General features: G+C 33.5%; 1 protein-coding gene across 1 annotated transcript in view; it reads left to right on the top strand.

Moving 5' to 3' along the window:
- The window catches only part of Fim (plastin-2 fimbrin), a 74,183-nt gene that overhangs the window by 44,011 nt on the left and 13,774 nt on the right, over positions 1-16,398 (top strand). The gene's annotated exons all lie outside the window — the stretch shown is intronic.

The following is a 16,398-nucleotide window of genomic DNA, read 5'->3' as shown; positions in this document are numbered from 1 at the left end:
ATGTTTTGAATATAATTATTTTCAAATGCTATTTATTATCTCTTTAATTGGTACTTCGTATCAAACTGCATGCTCAAACATTTTTTTTAAACCCAATAAGTATCATATTAATATCCAAATGATTGCGTTTTCAAAATAGCTCGAACACTAAATTGACCATCATGTAGAAAACAAACAACCACGTGACGAATAAATCTAGATTTAAACACCGGCGCAATCGAGAGTGTGTGGATTGCTATTATTTGGTAAATTTAGCTATTTCTAATGAACTTGCCGACTTCAGTGACTACCCACTGATTAGATGCGGCAAATTAACAAATGAATAATACTATCTCATCATTGCAACCTTTGAAAGCAGCGGTGGCTTTCCATTAAGCGGACGGTGCGGACGCTTGAGCATTGACATCTTAGTTTAAATAAATTACAAGTGGGCCTTCAAATTTGCCAGTGCCTCAGACCTTCACGTAAGTACCTGAAACCATCGCTGTGTGAGAGTAGGTTTCGTAGAAAATGCTCCAATCGTCAGTAGATGATAATATGTACCTATATCACCTTTTTCAAGATTTTTGTTGCAATTGTCAGTTCAAGGTACTTAGTACCTAAAATAGGTAGGTATGAACGTAACTATTTTACTAAAAACTAACGTAACTAAATAGACTAAAATAAATGGGGAAGGTATTCTAAGCTTGTGGCTAAGAGCGGCACTTTGAATAAGGACGTCACTGATTGAATTACTCTATAATAATTACATTAATTACAAATAAATACGTTCGGTTTCGAATAACAAAATGTGGATACGTGGTTTTGAAATCATTTGGTATCGTTAAATGACTTCACAAAATTCGGGGTTGGCGGTTTGCTGCATAAATACGGCCAAATATGCCAGCTAGGACTTGATTAATAATGTTGCATTATACTTATGGCTGTCATTTATTATCGAAAGAAAACTACCGATGCCGAAATATCGGTCAAAAGTATCAAATTATCTACTAACAAAAAAATATAAGTAATTTTGTTACTCGTCCAGTCGCAAATGGACTGATTCTTACAATTTCTTATTACAGGCGGTCCTCGACTTTCGCACGTATTTGGTTCCTAAAAATGTGTTCGAAAATAGAGGGATGTATAAAAAACATCAAAACATGTACTTTAATATATTTATTTATCAATGGGTATAATAACGTTAACGAGCAGTATTAGCAATCAAGTGTTTCTTTATAAACTTGTCATTAGATAGTTGAGTAGGTACCACCCTTTTACGTTTTTAAGAAGGTGACGGGGAGCGGCGGAGGGAGGAGCGACTGCATGGAAGTGCACAGTTTTTGCATTATCAACAAATATCTAAATTTTAAGAAATGTACGAAATAGCGAATTGTGCGAAAGTAGAACGTTCTAAAATCGAGGACCACCTGTATTGAATCATGAACTTTTCATCTTATATAGTTTTTATTGAGTGTGTATTACACCAATTTTAACAAAGGTAGAAGAGATGTTTGTTCACTGTAGGCCAGGTTTTATGAAGTTATTTTTCCTCGAGTGGCGCGCATTCCTTTTATAGATATGGGCACTTCGAATTAACTGTTGTCGGTCCGTTCCGTACGTATATGGAGCGGCATTTTGGCGCCAAAAAATTCTTGGATTCGATTCGGAGGGAAAAGTTCTTCGACCTTCAAAGATTTGCAGTGGCGTGCTGGTCTGCAATATACCTAAGCCGTTTCGAAGCACTGTTGGATTTCCGCCAAGCTAAAAATAGAGCTTTCTTTGCAATGCACCCGCATGGAAGGCTTTGAAGTCAATTCGCACCATGCGTGTATATAGTTGCGGCCGCAAGTGCGTTATATTGACGTTTTGACTAAGCCGGCGGGTATGAATAAAATTAATGTTTGTCAAAAAGACCGTGCTTTTTCATCTACACCATTTCCGGTGTATATGGCGGCATAACGAACGAAAACACCCTTAAAAGTTGTGCTAGAAGAGTAAAACCTTTCCATGCCGGGTTGTGAATGGCATGTAAGTACCTACCTATTCTTGGTTTGACTATTCACATTTTTGCTTCGAACCCTTTGCTTCACTGTATGAATGTCGCAAATGTATTAAATACATTATAAGTCAATTACCATTATTTACGCAGCATAAAATGACACTCATCCACCGAGTGGTGGTTAAATTAAGAGACGTTGTACCTATGTGGATCATTGCTCAGAGTCAAACAAACATTGAAAAAACGACGTGTGAAGATTCGAAGCGCGACTCATTGCTGTCGGTCGTGCATACGTAAATAATCAGTAAGGAATTGTATTGTCTTAACAGATTACACTGACACATTCTGTTTCATAATCCCCGAAAAGCGAGCGATAAACGATGGCCAAGATAATTATTATTCTATCATACACAAATACTCTAACTCAGCCATCTGCAGTACACAATTATTGATGAATTAATTATAAATATTTTCTTACGCAAACATCTCGCCTGACTCACTAAGTATAATATTGAATCGATACGATTTAATCGGGACCCACGTGATCGATAATAACATGAAATATTGCAATGTTATTTATAAATTTGATGATTCACAAGATATTTTGCACGATTTCATATTCATATTACTCAGGACTGAATAAGGTATTTTTTATAAATTTACTAGATATAATTCTTATAATGGGGAACATGTCATAGCTGCTACGGTTAGCGAAAATATGCTATTCGGGGGGAAAATGCTAGATAAACTCCAAATTATCGAACCATGTCTAGAAACCGGAATTTAAAAAAAAAAACAAGTTTTATTTCAACCATTGTTTTCACGAGTGTAATATTCTAGCTTTTCATGATGATTTTAAAGTTGTTCGAGGTGTCGAAATGCTATATTTAACTAACACCCATACGCCAGATGCATGTTTTGCAAGCTCGATGAAGAAAAATGTTAAATTAGCAACTGCAATTGAAGACATGAGAATGAAAACTATGCAAAGACCAAATAGTGAATTTTACAGGAGGCCTATACACTGGTTTTAATAATATGTGTGATCCTATCATTCAAAAAGTGACTAACATTATAGTTAAAGTAGTTTTAAACATTTTATAATAAAAATAATTAAATATTTGCAGATACATATTTTTTATCAATTAAATTGTGTTTGGTCTTTTTCCTGTTTTCAATATCAATTTTTTTTTCTTTCTTTATTTGGAAACAATTGAGCTCTTCTCTGAATGGAAGGCTATTCTGCTTTACAATGGTTTACAAAAGTATACATACATTTTTTTAACTACAGGCATAAATAGTTACATTATTAATAATACAGAATTACATTTTTGTTACACTATACACTAGACATTTACGTTACATTTTTGGAGAAATTCATGTACAATTTTCATAACTGAAATAGTTAGTTTTGCCAGGAACGAATTAATCGTGAAAGGAGGACATTTTTGTTACACTATACAATAGACATTTACGCTACATTTTTGGAGAAATTCATGTACAATTTTCATAACTGAAATAGTTAGTTTTGCCAGGAACGAATTAATCGTAAAAGGAGGGTATAACCTGCATTTTCCCAATTTATTCATTAACACCTCTCTCTCCTGGTCATAGGCATCACATTGCCAGACAATGTGGTTAAGATCTTGAGTGGGATGTCCACACTGACACTGAGGGCTATCTACCACTTTAATTTTGTACGAGGGTGGGTCAATAATTCCTTAGAAAAAAGCATTAAAACAGTTTTTTTTTTTATTTCTCAACATAATCTCCTTGGAGCTCAATACACTTGGTTAGACGTTTCTCAATTTTTTTTAAACCGTCAGAAAAATAAGTTTTCGGAAGGTCCTCAAAATAAGCATTTGTCCGATCGATGACTTCTTCATTTGAAAAAAAACGTTGTCCACTTAGCCATTTTTTTAAGTTTGGGAAAAGGAAAAAGTCACTGGGGGCTAAATCTGGCGAATACGGTGGGTGGTCGACCAATTCGAACTTCAATTCTTCAATTTTAGCCATTGATCGTAAACATGTGTGAACAAGGGCATTGTCCTGATGAAAGAGGATTTTTTTCCTGTTTAAATGAGGCCGTTTTTCTTCAATTTTGTTTTTTAGCTGGTCCAATAAAGATGCATAATAATCCCCTGTTATTGTTTTTCCTTTTTCCAAATAGTCAACGAAAATAATTCCACGTGCATCCCAAAATACAGTAGCCATAACCTTACCAGCTGATTTTACGGTTTTCGCCTTCTTTGGACATGGTTCGCCTTTCGCAATCCACTGCTTTGACTGTTCTTTCGTCTCGGGAGTATAGTGGTGTATCCATGTTTCATCTACAGTCACAAAGCGACGAAAAAATTCATCCGGATTGCGTTGCATGAGCGACAACAGGGCTTTAGAGGCCACCACCCTATTGCGTTTATTGTCGACTGTGAGCAAACGCGGCACCCATCTTGCAGAAATTTTTTTCATGCTCAATTTGTCATGTAAAATAGAAATGACGCTACCTTTTGAGATCCCTGTAACCTCAATTATCTCACTCAACTTTAATCTTCGGTCACTTAACACCATATCGTGGATTTTATTGATCATTTCTGGTGTAGTCACCTCTACAGGACGTCCTGAGCGTGGTTCATCCTTTGTTGATGTACGACCACGTTTAAATTCATTTAACCAGTTATAAATAGTTGCAAGTGAAGAAGCAGATGTGCCGTGAACTAAATCCAACTCATTTTTTATTTCCTTTGCTGTTAACCCTTTTATATTAAAATGTTTAATAACAGCTCTAAACTCAATTTTCTCCATTTTTGTAAACAAGCAATTTTTTTTTTTTAATGTACGAGAAACACACAACAACCCGACCAATCTGATTGAAACTTCGCAGCATACTGAATCGGTAGTGCCGCTGCATGAAAACAAACCGCTTACAGTACTAGTCGCGCCACCTGTCGGCTTTTCTAATGGTACGTTTACATTTGACACTAATATCGTCATATTTATGTATGACACCATATTCACTTAAGTGTAAACAGTAAGTATATTTGTATCTGCCACTTATTTTGCGTGTGTCGACTCTCACCTACCACTTATTCAATCTACTTATATACGCAAATGTAAACACCGCGTTTTCGACAAGTTCGAACTTGGAGCGATATATCACCGAAGTTGGACCACCGTCTACTTTTATGTCAAGTACCTGACACAATATTCGTAGTTTGACAGGTACATAGTGAATTGCATATGTATATTTCTAAAACAACGGACAATCAATAATCATAGGTACACCATAAATGTATGCCCAACGTTTACGTTAATAAATGTACTGTAGCGATCTGTCAAAAATCATAGACAATGAGAAATAAATCGGATGTGCCGTGTTCTATGGATTTTGTTCGAAAATAAAATATCGCTTGTTCTCGGCACATACGATTAATTCTGATGCACTCTGTGAAGAAAAAATGCGCTTCAAATGGTATTACCTAATTCATTTTGGCCCACACCTGCACTCGTATTAGGTACGATAATATTATATTGAATATGCAATGACGATCAAGTGCTAGATATCGCAATGTTACTGTTAATCGTTCTTCTACGCATTTCTGAATTGTGTGTCTTGTTTTTTGGCAAAAGGTCCAATCTTGCAAACTAAAGTTCACAAATTGAGTTGGATCTTCGATTTTAAACTCTGACATTAAACGGAAGGCACCTAGTTCTTCTCGTCGCTGAATCCATTCCCGCACCCATCTAGACCATTTTTTCCTCCTTTTTGTTGCCAAAAGACTTAAAATAATAACACTCGCTGCTTTCTTTTTTAACATTCCCATATTGACAACTGACATAACGTTTTTGAGAAGTATACAAAATAAGTGTCCGAATAAATTACAATATCATATGTAAACACCGCATATATTTATTCCAATGTTGCCATTGAATAAAGTGTCGAGACTTTATTTCAACGAGAAGTATACCAGAATTTTATGTCAGATCCATGCAGGTGTAAACAGTAAATGAAATTTTATGTCCGACACATAAAATAAGTATAACGGTATAAGTGTCAGATGTAAACGTACCATAAGGACTTATTGACCCACCCTCGTACAATGATTCGTTGAGACTGTAATGCCCTGTCCTGCTTCTAGCTATTGTCATTATTACATCTCGCTTTATTTTACAATGTTTACTAAACCAAGTTTTAGGAGATCTACTATAATGGTTTTGATAGTAGTGTGTTCCCTCTTCTTTCCCAAGATTTTCTAAATATTTACCGTTATTTTCGCTCATTGTTTGTTTAAACTGGGCTTTAAAATCTGTGTATGGAATTCTTATATTTTCTGATGGGTATTTTACAGATTTTTTGCCAATTGATCAGCAATTTCATTGCCATTAATTCCTTTATGTGCTGGGATCCAGTATATCTGTATATTGGAGTATAGTGGAGAAGTAAATCTAGTACAGGGTATTATCAAAATTTATTTGCATTGACTCTGGCAGTGTCTTCTGGGTTTACATAAACCTGTCTCCGGAAACTTAAAATATGTGCATAACCCGGTTCGTTAATACCAGCTCTGATGCTTGTGATACGTGATGTAGTTTTTATCTTTAATTCATTGAGTTTTGATTCCAAAACGCTGTGTGGGATTATAGGACACCGTTCGATATTATTATCCTCTTTGATTTGGAGATCAGCGGTCTGATTTCTAGTATGTGGTTTCCAATTTTAACTGTTTCTTGATTTTCTGTTAATTTATCTGCTTGCTCTTGACTACTCAAGTATATACATATTCTTCCCTGGGAAATCCTAGATACATATCTTATATGACATGGACCTACCTTATTCCCGATCGATAGTGTGTATTCTCGTATAGAGATGCCATCGATAGCATCTAGAACGATGGCTTGCTCCTTCTTCGGAAATTGCATTTTTTGTGCAACTGATGCATACGACATTGTTTGTTGGGTTTCGTTTTGGTGATCCATTGCTGGCAACGTTGTATTTTTTTGATTTTTAGTAAGCGCCCCTGTAGTCAGAGACACTTAATGTAAACAACTTTGTAACAATAATTTATTATTAACGCTTATTATTATTACACGCTTAACTGGTTATTATTTGTAAACACTCGCTAACTCGTTAGTGCAGACGTCCGACTGTCGTCGATCACACGGAACAACTGAATATCAATTTTATTATTTTATTTTTACCGGAGAGCCTATAAACTGATATAAATAATATGTGTGATCCTATCATTCAAATTATTTTTATCAATTAAATTGTGTTTGGTCTTTATCCAGTTTTCAATATCAATTTTATTATTTTATTTTTAAATACTAAGTAAATGAATATTAATTCCGTTTTTTGGCTTATTTATTTTCATAAATGTTTTTTATCACTTATAAATAAAAATGTTACAAAATATGGGTATCAAAAATATTTTTCATTCATTTTGGGGTCAACATCTTCAACATTTTCGCCGGTTGTTTTTTAGTCTTCCTAGGATGACGAGGGTACTAATTTCTTCTTCCTCACTTTCTAAGATGTACCCGGAGTCACTATCTTTCATATTCTTGAACATATCTTCACTTTCACTGGACATATTATTAAGAAGACACTTTTTAATTAACAGCTTACAAAAATATCACTGACGTTCGAATTAGAATGAAAACGAGATATAATTGCTATATATTATTATATCTTTCTCATTCTAAAGCCTCAATTACATTGAGCTTCTTTACGAGCTGTTTATTGGCGAATTTAAAAGCGGGCGATTTAGCTACTGCGATTTGATGATTACATACAAAACTTTCCATTCGCTGAGAAGCCACAAGCCAGCGACTATTTTGACGGAACGTAGTTCGTTTTTTTACCGGGAGGTTGGTACTGCGCTCTACTGCGCAGACGCAGTAGGCCCACACGCCGGCGTGTAGCGTGTAAAGTTGACCGGCTTTCAAATTTTCTCGGTAGAATGTTTACAACCTGCTTATTAGCTTATTCGATGATTACACTGAGCGATTTTACAGGCAGATTGTAAATTCGTCAATAAACTGCTCGTAAAGAAAGAAGCTCAATGTAATTGAGGCTTAAGTGAAGTTAGCTTTTAGCTGAATTTGATACCACTATTGCGATCTTGTGGCAAAAGTAGGAGTCCGTTATATCTGATTCTAGAACTCATCGATCTTTTCGGTTTTTCGTTTTTTTTTTTAAATATGAAATTACCGAAAAACCATTTTTAGACTTTTTGGTTTATATCTTGTTCTCATTCTCGCATCTTCAATTATTGATCAAGTTAGTTAGGTAGCTAAATTAAGATCCATAAAAAAATTACACAAGCAGATATTTGTCTTTTTATACACTTATCAGTTGAAACTTAAAATCATTCAAGTTCCTCTCGCTCTGTGTAGTAACATCCAATAATCGGCCCTCTCCTTAGGAGATTAGGCTAATAGTTTCTTTTGACAGTCATAATATAACGTTTTATTTAGTTAGATAATTTAACGAATGTTCAAAAGCATCTATTTCTATAAGGTCTGAACAGATATTTATCTGGACCACCGCCATCTTTAGATTAATAAAGCCTGAGCATATCTTTTTGCACAAGCAACGAGTGGTCCACTTTTCAGCTGTCAAAATCAGATCCCAAATTGGTTGACATATTGATACGCTCTTTCTCGTTTCAAATTGAATTATAATAAAATCTCAAATCAAATATATTAATAAATTATAAACAATATACATTCATGTTAATCATCAGCTATCAAAGTCAGTCTAGTCCTTCACACAAAAACCGGTGGTAATATCGAGTTCCAAAAAATATGTAGCATTGATCTATGCATTACATTTGTAGATGATGTGTTAATGCTAGTGTATTATTTATCATGTAACTTATCTATTCAAAGCAAACCATTCCCTGTGTAAACACGACAGACGCGTCAGTATGAGCACTCTATAGAACAATGACAGGTCATCCATAGTCAACAACGGGAGGAGCGGAAAAAGTAGGACCAGTCGTTATGAATGTATCGGCTATCTACTTGAGTCGGCAATGCCTGGACCCATATTCTGAGAAATCAAATCCCGTAACACCGCCGGGAATAGCAAAATATGAGTGCACTCGGCCCTCACCCGTCCTTGGGCGATTCACTTGATTTTAATTGTCTAAATTTACATTGTTAAATTATAGAAAGATATCATAAACTGAACACCGTCTGTCTTGATCTGTAAAATATAAAATAAAAGTTCTCCATCCAAATTAGATTATTGTAGGTATTCTAACGATTTTTTTTAAATACTCAATCTAATGAGGTGTTTAGAACCATGCTAAATTTAAGATTTTATTAAACTACGAAAATTATACACGATTCCGTGTTTTCTATTGCAAGAAATCGAGATTTCTGTATAGACGTTTTTCCAGTTCAACTTTTGGGTATAAAGGCAAGTTAATATAGTATCTACATTATTAACATGATTATTGACTAGATCAGGGGGGGGGCAAACTGCGGCCCGCCGGGTATTTTTTTGCGGCCCGCCATTATTAATTATTGTACTTCTGATTACGAACAACTTTTTTATAAATTTTTAAAAAATATTGACAATAGATTAAAATTTATTTAGCAATAGTACGCGATCCATTTTCAATAGATATTGATAGTGTACCGACAGAGTTACAACTTGAGATTATTAATCTGCAGTGTGACACTGATTTAAGATAATTGCATCGTCGTGAAGAAATATCCAAATTTTACAATGCACTTAATTCAGACAAATTCGACCAACTTAAAGATTATGCAAGAAAAATGTTCGTTATTTTTGGATCAACCTATATATGTGAACAAACATTTTCGATCATGAACCTCAATCAAAATTCTTTACGATCAAATATCTCCGATGCCCGTTTACAAGCAGTTTTGAGAATATCAACTACAAAATGGACACCTGAATTTAAAAAAATGTTAAAAAATGTACAACAGTTTCTTTCTTATCATTAATTTTTTTGTAACGTTTATTTTTCGTGATAATAAATAGTGTATATCTAAAAATGGTATTTTACTTGCGGCCCGCCGCTCATTTTGAATTCTTGAATTTGGCCCTCCATCCAAAAAGTTTGCCCCCCTCTGGACTAGATTAATAAAACAGTAATTTTACTGGTAGTATGTAACCCTGTGGTGATTCAAATTACAGCTTGTGATTGCCTCGCTTTTTTAGATCATCGAGATTCGAGAATCAACGATTATTTGACTTAAATTCGAGATTCTGCTTAAGTATACAATATGTCTAAAAAACAGTACATTCTTTAAGCTTTCAAATCATTAGAAAGAAGCTTGTTAATAATTAATAAATGACATTGACAAAGGCCATGGGGAGAGGTGATTTGGTAGTCACCGGAATCCTTAGGCTTAGTTGGATGAAGCCAGTCTGTAGGTAAATATTGTTGTACATACCTAACCATAGTGTAGCCGTAGTGTATACCGAAGTTCGTGTACTTTAAATGTAAATGTAAATTTGCAAATAAAATGTTGAATTACGCATTCAAGGCCTTCGAGAAGCCAGCTAAAGTACAAAAGAGTGTCTCGACATATCGTCTGACATTTTGACCCTTTCTGCAACAATTTGCACACCACAGCAGGGCTGCTACACAATTCTTATTAAATTGATTTCATCGCCAATTATTATTAATATGTTATTCTCCTCTTCTGAACTCCGCAGTTAATAAAAAATACTCCGCAATACCCACGCATTTTTTTTCTTCCAATGAACAGATGGATATAAAATTCAATACATTCTACTCCACAGGGGTCCGCCGTTTTAATGTAAATCTAAGTTAGAGTGGGTCTCTCATAAACGCGACTCAATATGTATAATGTTGTAGCTATTTGAAAGTCAACAGATTTAATGTTTTTAGTGCAAAAAAATACAAATTAAATATTATGTCTTCGTGCACTGGTGAGTTGATATAGAAGGTAGGTACATACTAACAGTTTATTGTCTTTCTGCAATTAACTTTTAATAAATAAGGCATGTCGGTATGTATGCTATTCTTTTTCACACATTATTTTGTGAGGTAGCTTTATAGCGCCTGTACACGTGCATGGTTTAATTGGCTATTAATTTACTATTGTAAGTATTTTAAACTATCGTGACAATAACTGTTTACACGTAAAAGTGCTGAGTCTCTCCAATACCATTATTCAAGAGTAAGTGAGACGCGATATTGTCATTTTATGGTAGTATTTGACAGGTCGTAAAAATCAATTAACCTAAAAATGAGTCTCCGCGGTGTAGTTCGTTTTTTTGTCGGCAGGTTCGCCACTATCGTTCTACTGCTTCAGAAGCTTCCGAACTTTTTTGATTCATGCATGCAATCTTGCAACTGCATGATAATACATGTTTGCAGGTACATTCATTGTAACGGTCGCGATAATCCGTACTGTCTGCAGTAAATCCATGCACGTATAAACGGGGTATAATATACCTACCTTCCGGTGTATCCGTATTCCGTTTACGGAATTTTATTTGCACTTTACAGGTTAATAATTGGAATGGTACTTTCTACACTTACCGTACTGGTGTATTAATATAGATATTGTCTATTATTAAATTCTAAACTATCCTAAACGTCAAACCATAAAATGTGCAGGAAAGCGAAATTTAGAAATTACGAACCTATACTTAATTCGATTTTAGTTCTGTAATATCGAAATATTAAAAAAACATTTTTTGTATTTCAAATTTATATAAAATTCAATACATTGGCAAATAATGTCACTTAGGATGAGAAGTGACATGAAAATAATTGTTTCTTAAATTCAATATAATCCTATTCGTTTAAATTTATACATAAATGTTGATTTTTAACACTTTTTTTTAACCAAATCGACACAATAAGTAGGTACAACAGGTATTTCACAATATTACTTTAATTGTTATCATTCGATTTATTATGATCAGCTATTAGTTTTCAATCTTCATTATTATTTTATTGGTATTTTAATTCCTGTGCATAATTATATTTATCATCACTTAACTTTATCTTATCTCTTTTTCCAAGAAATAATCTTTCTGAATTAGACGTACAAGTACTTATTTTATTCCAACTCGGATTTACTTGAATCTATTCAGTTTTAATAAAATGTTAGCTTACTTACATTAATCTGGGTGATTAGATAAATCATGAAATACTGTATGTTTAACATTAGATACTTACCAACCTTCATAGGATAATATTTATTTAGTGATTGATAAATCCACACAGAACCAGTCTTACGAAATATTAAAATATCTTAAATCAATTTTTACGATAAAATCCGAATGAGAAGGAACATTAGATTAATACCAATTTCTTGAATGAATCTTTTGCAGTAACTTTTTACTGGACTAAGAATAAAATTGTATAAGTATAGTATTCCCGCCGAAAATACATTAAAAAAAATACATAATGTTGCCATTTTCTATCTTTTTTTTTCATTGTTGATAGAGGTAAGAGAAATATTGTCATACTACATACTAGTATGTGTGTAAAAGAATATGTATTATTTAAATCTTGGCGCACACCTAACTTATATTCTCACACCTACCCTTGTATGTTATCTAAGCTGACGCAAATTTACATTTATTATTAAAAGTCAGCCTAAATACTGAATGAGATTACATTACATGAATTATCTTTCTACCCAGCCAGTACAAGATATAATATGTAATTGAAATGTGTTCAGTTGACGTTATTATAAGAAGTTAAGCCTGCTCCTGGCACTTCAATTAAATCATAAAAAGCTGTTTAGTTACTTTCTTTACTCTTTTACGTATCTATTTTTCTTCCTCATTGCATTCTAATCTTTACTTATATTTAATACCACTTCTGTTCAGGCTTAATTTTGAAACGTGTCCGGTTTATACTACTTAACTAAGCAGAGAGCTGCAGGACTAATGATTTCAATTTGAATGGTTCCGTGTATTTAATTACATTACAAAATACCATGATGATGGTTTATTATCAGAGGCGCGTTAACCTAACGTAACATGACACAAACGATTCGTGAGAAAATTTAATAGGGGGCCTCCTTAAAGTTAAAACTTGCCACTCCTATATAATGAATAGATATATAGAATGTTTTGATTAAATATTACTTCATTCTTGTAATTCACATACATACTTCCGTTCTATTCGATTGTAAATATAAATTCATGAAAACTATTTTCCAAATACTAAATTGGTAAGTATTCTGCTGCAAGTATGTAGGTACCTACTTACTTATGTATTATGATTTGTCAGAAAGGAGACTGTTTCAATTATAATTTATACAAAATAAAAATTGTTAGAATGCATGAATTTATTTGGAAAATTAAAATTAGATTGTTCATTTTTTATCATAAGGGGTCTCAAAATCTGACAGTGCGTCGGAACCTTTATGTCACTAAATGTGCCACTGTTTATTATGTTGGTCGTTTTGACAATAAAAAACTGCATGGAGACATGAAACTAGTTCTAGCTAACAAAAGAATGATTAGATAAATTTAGGTAGGTACATAATTATTATGTCGTATTAAATTGTGCTCTAGTTCGTCCAAACACGTTGTCTTCACAGGAGTGTGTGAAAGTCTGATATTCTTAATCATTCAACTGGTAAAAGTGCTGATTCATCAAATGAAACCAGCCCAGATAAAAATTAAGTAAACGTTACTACCTACAACACCTACCCACTATTATTAATACCGTCAATATTGTTATTCACATAGTATTAAACAAAAAACACTCTTTCTATTATTTAAAAACAGCCTGAGTAATCAGTTGTACCTATATATAATATTTATAGCACTAGGTAGAATGGTGTCAGATTCTTCTGGCCGTGCAGGCGACTCATTTATGTGTTGGTATCCTTACTAAATTATACTAACACCATTTTAACACCAATTTCATTAACACCACAGTGATTTCGTCGTAGCCCCAATGGCAGAAGAGTCTGTCCTTCTTCTACAACGGGCCATGATGCCCAATGACAGTAGTGTAGTGAAACAGTGATGTAGTAATGGAAGTGAAACAATCACTTCAGAAGGATAAAAAGAATATGTCGTCAACTGAAATGCAGGATGTGTGCATTTTAGATGAAATTCAACCAAAATGGACTACCTCTTATCAGGATGTCTGACATTATGACTGTATGCGCTATTTATATTTTGCTGGAAACTACTACAGCGATAATTATTTATCTTACATTTTTCCAATGCACATTATTTACAATTTTAACTAAGTAGTTATCGTGATGCATACAATGAATCACATTTCCGCTAAAAACAGAGTTTATAGATAGCAAATATTTTTATTTAACGTTAAAACTACATGGATTCGGAAATTTCATGAATTGGACGTAGCAATAATTTATTTATAGAATTTTCTGTGTCAGTGCAACTAAAATCGGTTGAAACACTTGCGGTTTTTGACAGATGCGGGCGAAAATAGTGATGTATGCTACAAATGCATCAATTGCAACTAATTTAAATAGTAGACCATGAGTTAATTTTTCAGCTTCATTTTTATAATTTTTGGCTCCGTCTTATTGTTATAGAAAAGGTTTTCTTCGAGGTCTTCGGTTTCGTAAAATCGTTTTGTATACTTATTGTAAAACTTTCGTTTTGTAATATAGTATGCAACCTGCACAATCTAGTGCACGTCACTCACAACCAGGGTAGTGCAAAGTTCTTCCTGGGACACTTCCAGTAGAAAAGGGTTGCTTCTTGTTCAATAAGACACGGTATGTGCCCAAAAGTGTATGATATACTTTTCATTCGATATTGCATGTGTTTACCACATTATCACATTTTTGACAATCATTCCAACCATGTCTGATCCTAATAAGATCATATGGGCCTCTACCATAGATGTATTAATCTACAGAGTGGAGGTTTGTATTAACAGATTTTGTTTTTACGAGAAATGGATGTCAGCCACTTGCTCAACCTATTAGGTACATACTCTGATTCATACACAAATTGAAAAACAATATGCACTTGTCTGAGCCAGGATTCGAACCTGGGACCCACGACGCTATAGGCCGACACTTAAGACTCACGGCCATCGTGACAATCATAACAGTAAGAAATCCAATCAATACATTTCATGTAAAATACTTACTCCACGAAATGTATTCTACCGATTTGACGATATCGTAGTGTCTCTCGTGTAGATTCTTGTCATAGCATACCCGTAACCTTGATTTTGTATTATCTTGTGGTTTTGTGCTATTAAAATATGTCATAAAACTATTTATGCAATTTTAGTTATTGCTAAAAAATAAATGCATGGTCAGCAGCCATTTCTGATAGCGATTAGAATTTACAGGAAGTGTGAGGGACTTTGCATGATATATTTAATCATTAAACATTCACAAATAAACAATATTTATTATCTTTCACATTACCCATATATTGGTCATATGTGTAAACAAATAACTAGGTCTGTGTGTATGCATTGAATTTAGCACCCAAATAATCATGAATGTTGAATAAAGGAGAAAACATCATTTCGATCTTTGATGTTTTAACGTTTTTAAAAACACAGACTTCAACAAAACTCAAAACAGGAAGGAAGAATAAGAAACAACACACAATGATTGTCCAAAAAAAAACTAAAACAACATAAAATTATTATGTAATTTGGAAATTTTGAAGTATGTACATTAGAACCTTCGGGTTCCTTTATACATCAGTCCATAAAACTGCAAGCACGGTGTAATTGCTTTGCGTCCTACAAAAGAAAAAATCAATTTGTTTCATTCACTCGCATGGCGGCAATATACATTAAAAAAAAATCTTAGAAAAAAGTTGGACGGAATGGGATTCGAATTCAAATCTTTCACTATCTTGGTGTGTGCTCTGTCTATGAATCATGCAAATCAATCGTAACAACTATGTTAACTCTGATTTTCAAATTCCACCAATACAAGGGCCACCAGCTTTTGTAATTAATCAATGATATTATGTTACAAACAAAAAAAATTAATGACATTGCACTTGCGAGTAATTTTTTTTTTTTTTATTCAATACTGATTAATATACCTATACAAGATTTAAAATGAAAAGGATATAATCTACCTTGGTGTGTTCATAGCAGTAACGTAACGTGGAGGGAGGTACTTTATTAAGATCTGACATAAATAGTGCACACCAAAATTTGTCAAACATCCCTACATATTTGTTTTCATTGAAATAAGACTACAAATTGTAGACAGTGTTGTTTAGTTTTTAAAATTCATATCAACCCTGCATACCAAGCCAAAGTAAAAAAATAATTATCTATCTATAAAATATTTAAAATTGTGCCATTAAATTCCACATAATTTTAGATATTATAGAGATAGAAGAATATTTTTTACATGAATACATTAATAAAAATTAAAAGCAATATGTATATCGTTTCATAGCGATTTTTAATAAT

Source organism: Rhyacophila brunnea, unplaced genomic scaffold (assembly GCF_057557595.1).
Source record: "Rhyacophila brunnea isolate RB1 unplaced genomic scaffold, BYU_Rbru_1.0 scaffold_4, whole genome shotgun sequence".
Classification (NCBI taxonomy): domain Eukaryota; kingdom Metazoa; phylum Arthropoda; class Insecta; order Trichoptera; family Rhyacophilidae; genus Rhyacophila; species Rhyacophila brunnea.
The sequence above is the reverse complement of the archived record's forward strand: the minus strand, read 5'-3'. Positions and strand labels throughout refer to the sequence as shown.